Source organism: Mesoplodon densirostris, chromosome 10 (genome assembly GCF_025265405.1).
Source record: "Mesoplodon densirostris isolate mMesDen1 chromosome 10, mMesDen1 primary haplotype, whole genome shotgun sequence".
Taxonomy (NCBI): domain Eukaryota; kingdom Metazoa; phylum Chordata; class Mammalia; order Artiodactyla; family Ziphiidae; genus Mesoplodon; species Mesoplodon densirostris.
In genome coordinates, this window is record NC_082670.1 from 100641681 (window position 1) to 100657312 (window position 15632).

Here is a 15632-nt window from a genome sequence, read left to right on the forward strand (position 1 = left end):
TTTCTTTGTTAGGACAGTTGGAATGATAAAACTCAAACAGCAGAGAATCTTAAACTGTCACTAAGCTTTGTCACAGTTTATTTGCCCTTCATTGTGTCCCCATTAACATCCCGCACTTAATGGATCTCAATACTTGTCGTGCTCCTTTATTGTGACTTTTTTTTTCCTTCTCTCTCCAAATCCACACATTAAGCTCATTAGCCATTACATGCTCCAAGCCCTAGCAGGGTTCCTGACACACACAGAGCTCAATACATATTTACTGAGTTGAACTCTAGGAGAAAGAGTATGATCGTGAGGTCCTTCCGCTACTGCCAGTGACTTGCTTTTGGACTTGGCCTAGGAATTCAAGGTACCTTATGACAGATTTCATTAAAAGGTAGTGACTAAATGACCATGAGCTCCAGCTACACATGTAGAAAGCTGGACCGGTTGACTTTTGCTGTAGTTTTAGATTTCTTGTGTGGTTTTTGTCATCCACCCATCCATCCATTCGTCCATTTTAAAGAATGATGTTTACATTACTTTGCCTGTCACAAAGTAGATTTGTTGATGAATGTGTGAATACCTTCTTAAAGTCCTTATGATGCACTCTTTCTTAAATCTGTGCCCCATTCTGGTGTATTTAAGTATCAGCTTAGTTCAGGCTGCTGTAAGAGAATACCATGGACTAGGTGACTTAAAAAAAACAGAAATTTATTTCTTACAGTTTTGGAGGCTAAGTTCAAGATCGAGGTGCTGGCAGATTTGGTATGTGGCAGGGGCTTGCTTCCTAGTTCATAGATGGCCATCTTCTCACTGTGTCACCGCATGATGGATGGGACAGGGGACCTTTCTGGGTCTCTTTCTTAAAGGCACTAATCCCATTCACGAGGGCTCTGCTTTCATGACCTAATTACTCTCAAAGGCCCAAACTCCTCAAACCATTACTTTGGGGGTTAGGATTTCAACATATGGGGGGAGGGGGTAAAAACATTCCGTCTATTGAAAATATTCAGGTATGGATTCACTTTCTCAGGTATCCTTACAACAAAGGCTCCGACATGATCTACTCTGCCTCCTACTTCTCATTCTTTTCAATCTCCCACTCAATCCCAGTGAAAGGATAATCCATCCTCATAGAGCAACTGAATATACATTGGACATCTATGGATATAAGGGCACCGGAGCTACTATAGTGTAAAGATCAGTGAGGGAGAAGAGGTGGAATTTATGGATAATGCTGAAAATGATACCAGTACATGGTGACCAAACCCAAGCTTGCTGAGAAATGTATCATGAGTAGCTGTGGGTATACCTGGTTGGGAAGGTGAGGTATAGCAGCCCATCTGCAGATGTCTTGGCAGGCATTTCTGCAGTACAATCTTATATTTACTACATTTTGCCCAAAATATGAAGTTCTTTATCCTGACTAAAGAAGTAATAAACCCTAAAGAACAAAATACATACATTGTACAGACTAAAATTATTTAAAATGTGCTGAATACTATATATAATAAATTTGTAAGTTGTCAAAACACATATTTAAAAAAAGAAACCCTTAGGGCTTCCCTGGTGGTGCAGTGGTTGAGAATCTGCCTGCTGATTCAGGGGACACGGGTTCATGCCCCGATCTGGGAAGATCCCACATGCTGCGAAGCGGCTGGGCCCTTGAGCCATGGCCGCTGAGCCTGCGCATCCGGAGCCTGTGCTCTGTGATGGGAGGGGCCACAACAGTGAGAGGCCCGCGTACCGCAAAAAATAAAAAAATAAAATAAAATAAGAAACCCTTACTCTGAAAGACAAAATGACTGTTAAGACACATATTGAGAATTAATCAAAATATCGTTATCTGTGGTTTAATATGATTAGCTCTTCAAACGGTATAAAATAATTTGGTAAAACTACATATTTCACCAAGATGGCTTTTGCAGAAAATGGTGGTAAAATGCTTTGAAAACTGTGACTGACTTACCTGTATGGTAATCATCTAAGTTTTATTCTACTTTGAAAATAGTTGTGAGCAAAAGATATTTCAGTGCTAACATTTTCTATTACTGAAGATGGTAAAAGAACATTTTTCTGCATCTAGCACATGTTATTTAGCAAACATCTGTCAGGGTAGATACCTGCCATTAGATACAAATTACTTTTCAAAAATAGTTCGCTTTTAAGTCTAAGATAAATCAAAGAGTGAAAGCAACTAATAAGCTCTTAGCAAGGACTTTATCATGGGGAGGGGCATCTGTTTAACCTTGAATATCAACGGTACGAACAACTCGCTAGCTGTAAAAAAGCATCCCTGGGAATTTTTGAAAGGGTTCCATTTTCGCTGTTGAGAAACGTGGAAATTATGCACCCTTGCTCAAAGTGAAATTGGTAAATTGGAATCACTACAATCAGAAACATCTCATCTTTGGTTTTCTTGGTTTTTTTTTTTCCACATCTTTATTGGAGTATAAATGCTTTACAATGGTGTGTTAGTTTCTGCTATACAACAAAGTGAATCAGCTCTATGTATACATATATCCCCATATCTCCTCCCTCTTGAGCATCCCTCCCTTTCCCACCCCTCTAGGTGGTCACAAAACACCGAGCTGATCTCCCTGTGCTACGTGGCTGCTTCCCACTAGCTATCTATTTTACATTTGGTGGTGTATATATGTCAGTGCTGGTCTCTCACTTCCTCCCAGCTTCCCCTTCCCCCTGTGCCCTCAAGTCTGTTCTCTACATCTGCGTCTTTATTCCTGCCCTGCCACTAGGTTCATCAGTACCGCTTGAGTATGTCAGTGGTGAATGCACAATTCACACAAATGATTTGCCCATCATGTGTTCTTTTCATCTATTTCTTTCTCCTTCTCTATTCAAATTCACTTCTATTTATCATCACAGGAATGTTTGCCAAGAATTTTTAAACACATTCTTCTGTTCTTCCTTTTACTTACTTAGATGAGGATGACCAGTGACTTAGGGAAGTTGGCATATTTAAACAGTGGCAATCCGTCACCATGCCTGAATGTCCATTATGTGCTCTTCTTAAGGAAGTGGGATGCCTCATTGTTCTGGAATATACTACCCTAGGGATTGTCTTTCTGACTCCCTCACTGCTCAGTCTAGTGGAGGCCTCTCCATAATTTGGTCATCATCCTCGGAGATGATTGCTTCCTGGACCTGCCTTTGTCTTTAAAAAAGAACAATATCAATGCCTTTGCCTCACTGATAAAGTCTTTCTCAGCCACTTAGGTCTTGTCTGCTGGGCCTTTGATCTAGTCATCAACTCCTGTAGATCAGTTCGCAGTCCTGCCTCGCTGCCCGTGAGTTTGGGGGTCTCCATTTCACTCAGTTCTATTTTCTGTATATTCCTTGTCCTTGCAAAATGGATCATGTCCTGGACCTGATCCTATTCCCTCATGTCCTGTCCTTGTCTTGGCCTATTGCCTGTTCTAATCTACCAATTTTGCATCTATTTCTCCCCTTTCTCATCACCGCTAATCTGCTACTGCTTATCCTGTAGTGTAATACATAATCAGCTGTGATGGAGCTGCCATAGATATGGTTGTTTTTATGGTGTTTTAAGGGTATAGTTGAAGTAAAAGGTATTATTAAATCCGAAGTTATAACTCTGACCCGTAAAAGTACACCTTGATTTTGACAACATCATGATTGAAGAAGCACCCCAATTTCAGGAAAGTTACAAGTGAAGTATAGAAAGCTTAGATGTGCAGTATTGTGGTAATGCAGGACCTTTTACTTTAAAAAGGAGAGCTATAGATAATCCAGAAATATGGAAAAATCAAGACTTGGAAGGGGAGCCATATTGGAGACAAGATTTGGAACCTGGCTAGCCAAGAATAATTTTGATTAAATTATCTAATAATTAATATAATATTCATTAATTTTTCAGGATGGATAGAAGCAAAATTTAGCTTGTTTTCAACTTTTTGGATTATGGCAACTGTACTTTTCTTTAATAACAGGGAGGCGGTTCAGACATTTGTTCACAAACTGATTTCTATCCGGGGCTGTTTCCCCTCAAAAGGAACTTTTGTGACGAGAAAGAAAACGGATCCAAGAAAGAGAGTATTTAAGATAATAATTAAACATACCTATGATATAGTCCCACAGACGAATCTAGCATTGCTATGTGTGTCTGAGACATACTATGTTAGCCTAAAATTAATATTCTTTTTTACTTATAATATTTCCTTTATTTTTGGCCCCATCCCAATCCTTGCATACATGCTTCACTCTCCAGGCTTTTCGCAGAGCATACATGGAACAAAGATTGCCCATTGTGGGCAAAAATAATTTGAGATTAAAAAAAAAATCCCTTTGGCTAACAGATTTTTAAAGCTTGTATCCAAATGACTAAAGATAAGAAGGTTATAATGTCTCCTTAATCCATTCTGAGCTGAAATCTCATACTGAGGCTGGGCTGTATAGACAGTGCCACCACAAGCTACACGTCTGTTTATTTTCTGCCTTTTGAACACTGGCTCTCATTTATCTCTGAATGTCCTGTTGGGCTACATTAGCCTTATAAGGGGCACTTTGTGAAGTGGCTTTCACATCACTTCGTACCATATTAGAGACTGGTTGGCAGTGAAAATATTTACAGTGAGGGAGTTCTCTCTTTGTTCACATTTTCTGATTTTTGTAGTTGCTGTCATCTCTGTGACTGCTTCCTTCTCAGGGCAGTGAACCAGCTAATGACAGCATGCCCTCGGTATCTATTTTGAGGGTGAGAGAGGCTTGCCTTGCTTGTGTGGATGGAAATGGGGTTTATCCATGACACTTGACAACTGAATTGTCACCTTCCCCTCAGATGGTTTCCTAATTATAATTTGTTCTGTGCAGGGTCAGGAAACAGAAGAATAGAAAAACAGAATCTCTTTGCTGCAAAGCAAATAGGATCAGGACAGCCTGGGAAGCAAGGAAAGTCAGACTGGAAATAGCTCCAAGGTGCTGGCTGGTTGGGAAGATGTGCTAGTTGGGAAGGTTAGTCAGGTGGTTCAAATTGAGTCTAACCTTAAGTGAACTTCACTAATGATGGGCTCGGTGGTTTCTCTCTCAAAATAGGCTGGCCCTCAGGTACCTTGTTAAGATTTGAAATGACCATTTTGAAAGTGCCATCTATTATTGTAACTTTGCCCTCAAACTCCCATTTTTAAGTAGTCAGTGGAGGTCAAATTTGCACCACTCAGAGAGCAATGAATTGAAAATTTCCCTGGATGTTTTAATTACCTTGCTGTAGACAGCATAGGTTATTTTAAATGGCTGTGAGAAACCACTAGTCACATATGAAGCATGATGGTTTATTGACTTTGAAGGGGGCATGGTTTGGTAGTTGAAAAAATGATCTGGCTTGCAAATGCCTGAGCATCTTGTTTGCCAGTATTTTGTTTCATATATAACCTTTCACTGTTTCCAGGACTATGTGAGGTTTGGAGGGGAACTGAGTTAATTACTGTTTACATCATGGGGAACTTGAAAGGATCCTTAATCCACCAAATGTTAAACAACCCAAGATAAAAGTTATTGACTTCTTAAGAAACTGTTTGAGTTACTCCCCTTCTTCTCTGTCTCTTTTTCTCCCTGTCCAATTCTCTTTTTCTCAGTCTTCGTTTCTTTATCCATTGTTAAGTTCTTCATTTTCCACTTTCTCTCTCTTTTCCCTCTCAGACTTCCTTCCATTTTTTTTCTCATAGCCAGAGAACTTGTAGTTTGTTAAAAAATGCTTTTAGACACCTTATCTCTGAGATATTGGGAGCAAGATGCCCAAAGGCCTCTTTTAACAGGTTGAGTAAACCTCAGTTATCTAAACCTTCTGCTTCAGAGGAGTTATGCAAAGGTAGGCAGTGGTCAGAAGCTGCAAACTACTCCAAATTCATCACTTCACTAAAAAGTGATACCACTGGGCTTCCCTGGTGGTGCAGTGGTTAAGAGTCTGCCTGCCGATGTAGGGGATGCAGGTTCGTGCCCCGGTCCGGGAAGATCCCACATGCCGCAGAGCGTCTGGGCCCGTGAACCATGGCCGCTGAGCCTGCACGTCTGGAGCCTGTGCTCTGCAACGGGAGAGGCCACAGCAGTGAGAGGCCCGCGTAACGCAAAAAAAAAAAAAAAAAAAAAAAAAAAAAGTGATACCACTTATTTTCCAACACTCTGAAGGAGATATTTGGAGAGATACTCTTCTTTTTGTATTTTGAGATAGCAGCCATCTTTACTATATTTTTACAATGTCACAGCTCTCTCTCCCCTAAAGAGAGATCACATCTTTGTGTCCCTAACATCTTCCACAGGATGGCTCCAGTGAAGTGTTCAGTGAACAGAACTGATCAGAGAGAGGATCAAACCCGTCACTGTGGCTAGATTCCCCATCACTACAAAGAAAATGGATTAGAGCATCCAAATCTAACAATGCTGTATCATCTCATACAAATTAGAGTTAATGATTCAGCATTCATAATGTCACCAATAACTGTTAAATTCAAGGTGGTTACCTCCTGCTTCATTATTAGCATTCTTTTTTAAAAATTTTTATTTTATGTTGGAGTATGTTGATTTATTTTATATTGGAGTATGTTGTGTTAGTTTCAGGTATATACCAAAGTGATTGTTATACATATATCCATTCTTTCTCAGATTCTTTTCCCATGTAGGTTATTACAGAATATTGAGTAGCGTTTCCTGTGCTATACAGTAGGTCCTTGTTGATTATCTATTTTATATAGAGTAGTGTGTGTATGTTAATCCAAAACTCCTAATTTATCTCCCCACCTTCTGCTTTTGGTAACCGTAAGTTTGTTTTCTATATCTGTGAGTGTGCTTCTGTTTTGTAAATAAGTTCATTTGTATCATTTGTTTTTAGATTCCACATATAAGTGATATCATATGATATTTGTCTTGGTCTGACTTACTGCACTTAGTATGATAATTTCTAAGTCCATCCATGTTACTGCAAATGGCATTATTTCATTCTTTATGGCTGAGTAATATTCCATTGTATATATATACCACCTCTTCTTTATCCATTTGTCTGTTGTTGGACATTTAGGTTGCTTCCATGTCTTGGCTATTGTAAACAGTGCTGCAGTGAACATTGGGGTGCGTGTATATTTTTGAATTATGGTTTTCTCCGGATATATCCCCAGGAGTGGGATTGCTGGATCATATGGTAGCTCTATTTTTAGTTTTTTAAGGAACCTCCATACTGTTCTCCATAGTGGCTGTACCAATTTACATTCCCACCAACAGTGCAAGAGGTTTCCCTTTTCTCCACACCCTCTCCAGCATTTATTGTTTGTAAACTTTTTGATGATGGCCATTCTGACCGGTATGAGGTTATACCTCCCTGTAGTTTTGATTTGTATTTCTCTAATACTTAGCAATACTGAGCATCTTTTCATGTGCTTTTTGGCCATCTGTATGTCTTCTTTGGAGAAATGTCTATTTAGATATTCTGCCCATTTTTTGATTGGGTTGTTTGTTTTTTTGATATTAAGCTGCATGACCTGCTTGTATATTTTGGAGCTTAATCCCTTGTCAGTCTAATTATTTGTAAGTATTTTCTCGCATTCTGTGGGTGGTCTTTATATTTTGTTTATGGCTTCCTTCCACTATTAGTATTCTCTAGAAAAGCTTTTACTTAAAATATTCCTTAGAGTGTATATTCTTATACTAACTAGGAAGACATATCCTTTAAGTTATATATATGTAGCATTTGTCATTAATTATATATATAGTAAATAATAGTAAATGATATGAAAAGGTACAGTATAAAATAGTAAATAATAATAAAATAGTAAATAGTAACGTAGTAAATATTATACTATACACCCAAACATACGCACACACACATAGGATATGTACAAATATTTTATTTCAACACCTGAGAGAAACTAGCTTGGAATTTTGTCACATTTGTTTTACTTCCAATATTGTTTATCAAACCGCAATGGCCAGTTTTCAAATTTGGAAAGTTTTAGGTGAATTCTGTGTCAGAAACAGAGATGTCAGTGTTCCTTAATATGATTATAGATTTTACTGTGGCAATAGATTAAGATAAGAATGAAAAGTGAACCCTTTTGTCTGAGGTATAATAGAGGCAGCCTGGATAAATAGGATTCTTTTAAGTAGAAAGCACACACAATATAATGTTAGACAGATAAAAGTGAAAGATGGCTACGGGAAGACTAGAAAAAGTTCAAAATCAATGTACGGGGTCCTTTGCTTAACAAATCTGGCAGATATAAAAGAAAACGACAAATATTTGCATAGAAACAGAAAAAATTCTCTACCTGCCATCATAGTTCTTCAGCTTTCAAAACATTACTTAGTTATTGATCTCGTTGAGACCATTTAAGATTTGTGACTTTTTAAAGAGTATATGCATTCCCTGTAAGAAATAAAATATGTCTTCATACCTTTGCTTGACATTGTAGCAGGGAAATTATCTTTTGTTTCTCTTTTATTTTCTATGCATGAATATAAACATGACTTAAGTCTGACTGCTGGAAACCAGGCACCAACACCTATAGCTCATTGCTGCAGGATGCATGGGCTGATCATGATGATAAACAAATCTAATGGATCCTTCATTTGGGATGATAGTTTATAGCTTCAGGTGTTTTTTTGGCATTAGTAGTGGCGAAATCAAGAACTGTAAATTCTTAACTGCCCAAAGTGGAGAAGGTTAAGGGAGCTATCTTTCCAATCCATGGAGGAATATCATGGCTGAAAACAACAAGGAACTTGACTAAATTGTCACAAAGTTGTCTTTAAGTTGAAGTTGGGAGAACAATTAAAAGAAAAAATATATATATATATATAATTAAACTTGTCCATATTAAACCATTTTTTAAAAAGAGTCTTGAGTGGCAGAAGGCTGAACACTTTTAGCGAACTTTCATGGATGTTCATAGCAGAAGAATTATAGAGGTCATGCCATTAGAAGCACACCAATTTAGTGCCTGGAATGTTTTCACAGAAATAGGAGTACAGTGTAGGGGTTGTTTATAAGCTAATCCTAATGGAAGTGTACTTCCAGCATTATCACCTGTGCTCAACTATGGTGAATACGCTCTTAGGGAATTATTGACCGTTGATGGTCTTCTTTGCCTTCTAAGCAGTTGACTTAAATTGTCACCTGTATCTACTTCTCAGGCCCCTGGCCTACAGACACACGTGGCCGACTCTCATCCATCCTTCAAGGTTGTGGCAGGCGATGGCCACTCTCTCTATTCCTTCTGTTTCCTTAGTGATAAAACTCAGTTTTATTTGGGGTAACAGTGTACACAACCCAAAGACTACATTTTTCAAAAGTATTTTCTGGCAATGAGGTTTACCATGAGACTATTTTGGACAATGGTATATAGATGGCAGTGTTGTATACAACGCTGGGAAGATGCTATAGAAGGACTTCACCCAGTTGGAAACGGTGCCCCTTTGTCTTTTTCCATATCTCCCATCTTGCTGTCTGGAGTGAGTCCATGATCGCTGGAACTTTGGCAGTATCCAGTACCCTATGTGACATTGGGGATGGAATTGACTTGATAGAGTGGTGTAGCAGAGAAATAAAAAGAGCGCTGGCCCCTGGTAATCATGGGACTGCCATGCCAGCTCTGGACAGTTTACCTATCAACTTATTTCATGTGAGAGAGAAATAAACATACTTTTGAGCAACTGTTATTTTGACTTTTCTATTTTTGCAACCAAATCATTTCTGAATTCTTACTGATTAGAAATCAAAATGTCTTACTAATTCTAAAATCAAATACAGAGACGGACTAAAAATTTAGAGCAATATAGATTTTTGGAAACATCACTGTAGGACTTAGTCACAACATGTGATTTTAGTCCTTTCCCAGTGACTCTAGGGCAGTGAGAGTTTTGGTAAATGACTTTCCCTATCTGAGTGTTATTTCCTTCTCTAAAAGTAGAGATCTGAATCCTTTAGCACTAGCATCCTATCCTGGAGCATTTGAGAAACATTGTCCTTGCAACCTGGCTTCTAAAGGAAAGATCAGTAAGAGGACAAAATGCCCAAGTCCAGCCAAGACTTGCCTCTAATGGGAATCCATGCATCATGGAGGGGATTAGCACTTCCATCTCAAATTCTTTCCAGAAGCAACTGTGTTAACATCCAGCTAGTAGTACATCATTCATGACATTCTCTCTCCTCAGTCTCCACAGGAAGCAGTCAACCTAAAAAGTAATTACAGGTAAAAAATATGCAATTATGGTAATTAGAAGATGATATGGTAGCAGGTGATGTGATAGTAGAAGTTGTAGTATACAAGGAAGGAATCTTAAAAATGGTAAATTCTAGAACAATCAGTATTTCCAACCATATGCAGTGAGGAGAACCTACCAGGCTACTGCAATCTGAAAAATATCTTGAAATTTTTACAGGAGGTATTTTCTCACACACATACTTAACCAAGAAACAGTCTCCTGATTTCAGGTCCTAAAAGCTGCAGCTAAAACAGAGATGGGTAAAATAATTTTATTTCTAGAGGAAGGTGTTTGGGCCAATGAATGACAGGACTACAGAAACCAGTACAAGCCCCACTGGCATGCTGCTTGCAGTTCTGTTTACTGTAAATTCAAATATTTCACAACAATTATATCAAGGCCTCTTAATCCACAGTGAACTTCACCAGTATTTTGGACCTCTGGCTAAGACTTAACCCTCCCAAAGCTTTAGTATTTGTTTTTCCTTTTCACTTCTTCTCTGTCCATCCAGGAACTAGGAAGATGGACTGAGAGGAAATAGACAAAGGCTCAGCTTTGCTTCTTCCACTGTTGCCTGTGATCTGCAGACAGAGGAGGGTCTTATTAACAAAGTCAGCAGATTCCTTATCACCCCTGACAGCAGGGAATAGCCTGCCTCACATACCAGGTGAAACTATGTAAACCTTTTGTCCCAGAGACCTTGTTGAAGAATCAATGACATTTTCCCTAATTGCCTCCTTGTTGAGTGATGCTAGTATTGGAGTGAAGGAGCCTCTTAATTATTACCCTGGAGGTATTTGGGACTGAGTAACTCGTGGGATTTCTGTTTATGTATCACCTAACTATTCTTCCAAGAGTGCCATCACTGACAGTAAGATGTTGTATAGTCTATTAGTCTGTAAGAATAAGTATTGTAATAAGAGAAGAAACAAGATCAATTTAAATAAGCATTAATTTTATTTCATCATCTCGCTTTATTCTTTGCTATAAATTCAGTGGAATTGTAGATCGTACCCTCAAGCCATACAGGTTTCTCTACTTTCTTCAAAAGAACCCCACTTCTTCATTACTCTCTACATTTGTCTTTACCACCGTCTTTCCCAGCGTAGGCTTTCCTTTGCCTCTTTGCTGGGGAAATCTTCCTCCTATCCTCCAATTATCTTGCACACCTCTTGGTTGTGTCTTCTCCAAAATTCCAGTTTCTCATAGTTGTTCTCACCTTAGTGACCCTTCAGTATTTGATTTAGACCAGTTCCCTCCACCAAAGTGGTTTCTGGGGAACTAGACTAATCTAATGATTCTGTGGAAGCAAAGGATGGTGGACCACGTGTAAGTGCCACATATTATGTTCCCCCATATGGTGAGTAACAAAGCATGAATGCACTCAGGGAGTTCTTGATGCATTCTTTAAATAATTCTTGCATGCTTACAAGCATGTCAAACTCAAGTTAATTTAAATTGGTGACTCCATAGTTGCCACGAGACACATTTATTTGTCTGCCAAATAATCATTCACTTATCTGTCTTCTTCCCTGCTAGGAGAACCCAGGTTTTCTTTTTTTCCTGGCAACAAGAAATCCATCATCAGAAGTTAAGTCATAAGTCAATCATGGCAATCACTGTTTAGAGTATGGATGATAATATGACATAATTTCAGCCAATGAGATATGAGGAAAAGATGGTGAGGAGGGGGACATTTCAGAACAAAATCCTTGATCAAAAATCAAATAGATAAAAGAGAAAGCCTTTGTCTACCAGAGCTCTCCCTTCCTTCTCTTAATGATGTCATATGAAGTGTGATGCCTGGAGCACCAGGAACCACCTTATGCATCTGAGACAAAGGTTAAGAAACTTCAGTGAAAAAAATCCAGTCCCTTGGCATGGTTGAGTCACTGTACCAATCTGAAAACCAGTTACAATCCAGATTTATTTTGTGATTGTATTATCTAAGTCACTGTTAATTGAGTAATAGAACTCTCTGTAATGTTACTTGTAGCCCAAAGTATCCTCACTTGCGATTTTCAAATACCAATGATGCTCCAGCATTTCTGCAAACCTGCAATGTACATGATGTGATCCAATAAGATACATAAAAGAAAAGAGAGATATAGTTTCTTTCCTCAAGGAGTCTGGTAGCATACAAAACTGGTAATAATAAAAATGGGATGAAAGCTAAGTAACAAACGGCAAAGAGTGATGAGGACCAAGAGAGGACTCTTTGTTAGCTGGAGAGAATCAGGGGAAATTCCCCAAAGCAGTTTGCATGTACTAAACCTGCATCTTGAAGAAGTATTAGGATTTAAATAAGTAAAGATAGGAAGCAGGTATTTCAGGCCTGTACATAGCCCATACATAAATAAGGCCACAGAGAACTAAATACATTCACTCTGTAAAATTGTCTGCTAAATTTATCTGGTCTGATGAATTTGATTATAGATATACTTTGGAATAACTTTGATGTTTTGTATGTGTGTGTATGTCTGTGCTTTAGAACATTTTGGAGGCTTTAAAATGCAAGTTTACTCTTAACTCAGAATTTACCTTGTACCTTATCTATGGTACCACCGTCAGTCCTTCTTTTATTTAGCTGTTTTGTTTCCTTTGTGATCTGTGTCTCTCAGTATATGTGAATATGTATACATATATATAAATATATATTTACACATATATGTGTGTGTACATATATGGTTACATATTAGGTTGTCAGATCTCTAAAACTGGTTTACCTTATTAATTATTATATCTGTAGTTCCTAAATTTTACAGATTAAAAAAAAACTGGTCATATGCCATTGGTATAGTAATGTGGTATCTGAATTAAATAATAGGGAATTATTTACTGTGCAGAACTCTAATGAATCATCTTTTTTGTATTAACATATAGTCACCAAATGCTTGTTTACTTGGAATATAAGCCATACAAAAGCTAAAATAAACAGCATAGTTTTCTTCCTTTTCATAAGGGAAAAAAATAAATAAGAAATTTTTGTCAAGTAAGCCTCTTTCAGGGAATCAAAGGATCAGCACAGATTTAACTTCACCTTCTGGAACATCTACATCTGTAGTCTTATACAATGAGAATTAATGTGCTTGCAGCTCTGCCAGACCCTGACAGTGGCTTCTGAATCACCGAGTGAAGATTGCATCTTGTTCATAGCATTTCTAAGTGCATTTTATTATGCTCTTTTTCACAACTGGAATTCACATAGAGTCTAGCACATAGTTTGCTACAGTATTCAATTAACTATAACACTCCATGTTCAACCATCCTTAATAATCAAGATTTTTTGGACTATAATGTACTTATAAAGGTGGCAATGGTTCTCAGAGAGAAAATAAGTTTGAATTTGATTTCATTCTCTCCTGAAACAGACTTCCTTCACTTTAAGAATCTCCTGGCTGTGTCCCTGTAAAGAACTGAGCCTTTTGGCAGCGGAGTCATTGTGCTCTCTACCAAGAGACCGGATGACTAAAGGTGGCTGGGAAGCATGCTGAGCTTTGATCATTGGGACGATTGGCAGGTAGAAATGAAAATAGGTAAGGTAGAGACAGGCCACCACACATTAAAAAGATCTCCTTTTATTTTCATTTTGTGACCATGTTGTTATGAGTGTGGTTGTCCTTTTACCCTGATGGACCTCATGCCCAGTGGTTCTCAACCACGGCAATTTTGAACAGCTTCCCCGCTCCCTAACCCACCACACACACACACACACCTCGCACACACACCACACACACACCTCTCACACACACCACACACACACCTCGCACACACACACCACACACGCTACACACACAGAGGTACTTTGCATTGTCTGCAGTCATTTCTGACGATGACAACTGCAGGATATACTACTGGCATCTAGTGACAGAGGTCAGGGATGCTTCTAAACATTCTACACTTCCCACTGTACAAAGAATTATCTGACCCCAGATGTCAATAGTACTAAGGTAAGAGATGCTACTCTACAGAGATTTGACATTTGTACTGCTAGCAAAACACCTTAAAGGTCACCCTTGAGTGTTTGAAAAACCAAACCTCTTGGTGTGAGAATGTGGCCCTTAGAGCCTGAAAGAGATCTACGATCATTTCTAATATATTGAGAAATGTTAAAACACTTACTTTGGTTACTTTTTGTTTCTTAATATATAGTTTATAGGGATATTGGACGGAGATAATTCAGAGACGTGTAAGATTAGGAAGGACCCTGATAGGTCATGTAAGATTAGGAAGGACCCTGATAGGTCATGTAAGATTAGGAAGGACCCTGATGGGTCCTAAACATTATTTCTGCCCTGTTCTTCTCTCCGTTTGCCTGGTAAAGTGTACACTGGTGATTTCTGTGGTGCCATATTGGGAGGGAAATTTTCCTTTGTCCGTTGTCTTTTTATGCTATGGAGATATGGGTAGAGGTATTTCTCCAATCTACAGAAGGCCACAGAAAGCCTATTTACATACTACACATGCATGCAACCTTTCTCACACTTGTAAGCAAGATGCCTATCTAAGCAAATAACACTGGACAGAAGAGCCCTGTATGTGACTATGGTACATACAGTTTTCATTTTGTAAATATTCCATGTTTGCCCTGTGGTATAGCTTGGACTCATATGATTAGCCTCATTTTATGGATAAATAATCCTGGAGAGTGTGTCCCACTTGATGGCAGCTACATGTGTTGCTATTTTGGTGGCTATAAACCACCCAAAAGTTATAGCTTTCTCCTGATCTTCTATGTTTCATAGGAAATAGGGAGAGACAAGTTTTATCTCCAGCGCTGTTTCTAACATTTGCCAAGTGTGAGATGTGAAAGATACTATGTTTTCCTCCCTTCCCCTGGGAAAATCATCATCTTCATCATCATCATCATCAGTAACCACAGCCTTATATTATTTCCTCTCAGGCATTTCAGTAGGAAGATTGTTTCTCTTGTCTATGAATTCTGACCTCGCCTTGATACTGCATCTCACTTGTTCACCTTGGTCTAGGTCAGGTCATGTGATTTCCCTTGAGTCAGCCATGTAGCTTAAAGGAACCCTGTGTTCTGATAGGCGGGCTCGTGTCACACACAGCATCTGGATCCTACAGTACCACCATCTCCACATAAACTACAGGAATAGAGTGATGTGGAAGGCAAAACAGTCAGTATTCATGACAGTAATATCTGTATCAACTCTAGGGTGCAGCAAAGTTTCATGAGATTATATATGTAAAGTATTTCACCTCCAAAAGCCTGGTATATAGAGAGATTTAATAAAGCAATAATAATAGAAAATAATAGATAACATTCTTTAAAATATGTATTAGACAAATTTGACTTGCAATCCACACATAAAATTACTTGGTTCTAAGAAAATGGTTACTACCACTTACAGAATGTTAATGCATTTGGTGTCATACAGTTAAAGAAATGAAAGGCA

The 15632-nt window shown here is 38.4% G+C and overlaps 1 protein-coding gene across 1 annotated transcript in view; it reads left to right on the forward strand.

Annotated features, from left to right (window-relative positions):
- The window catches only part of GRM7 (glutamate metabotropic receptor 7), a 776446-nt gene that overhangs the window by 224971 nt on the left and 535843 nt on the right, over window positions 1-15632 (forward strand). The window lies entirely within an intron of this gene.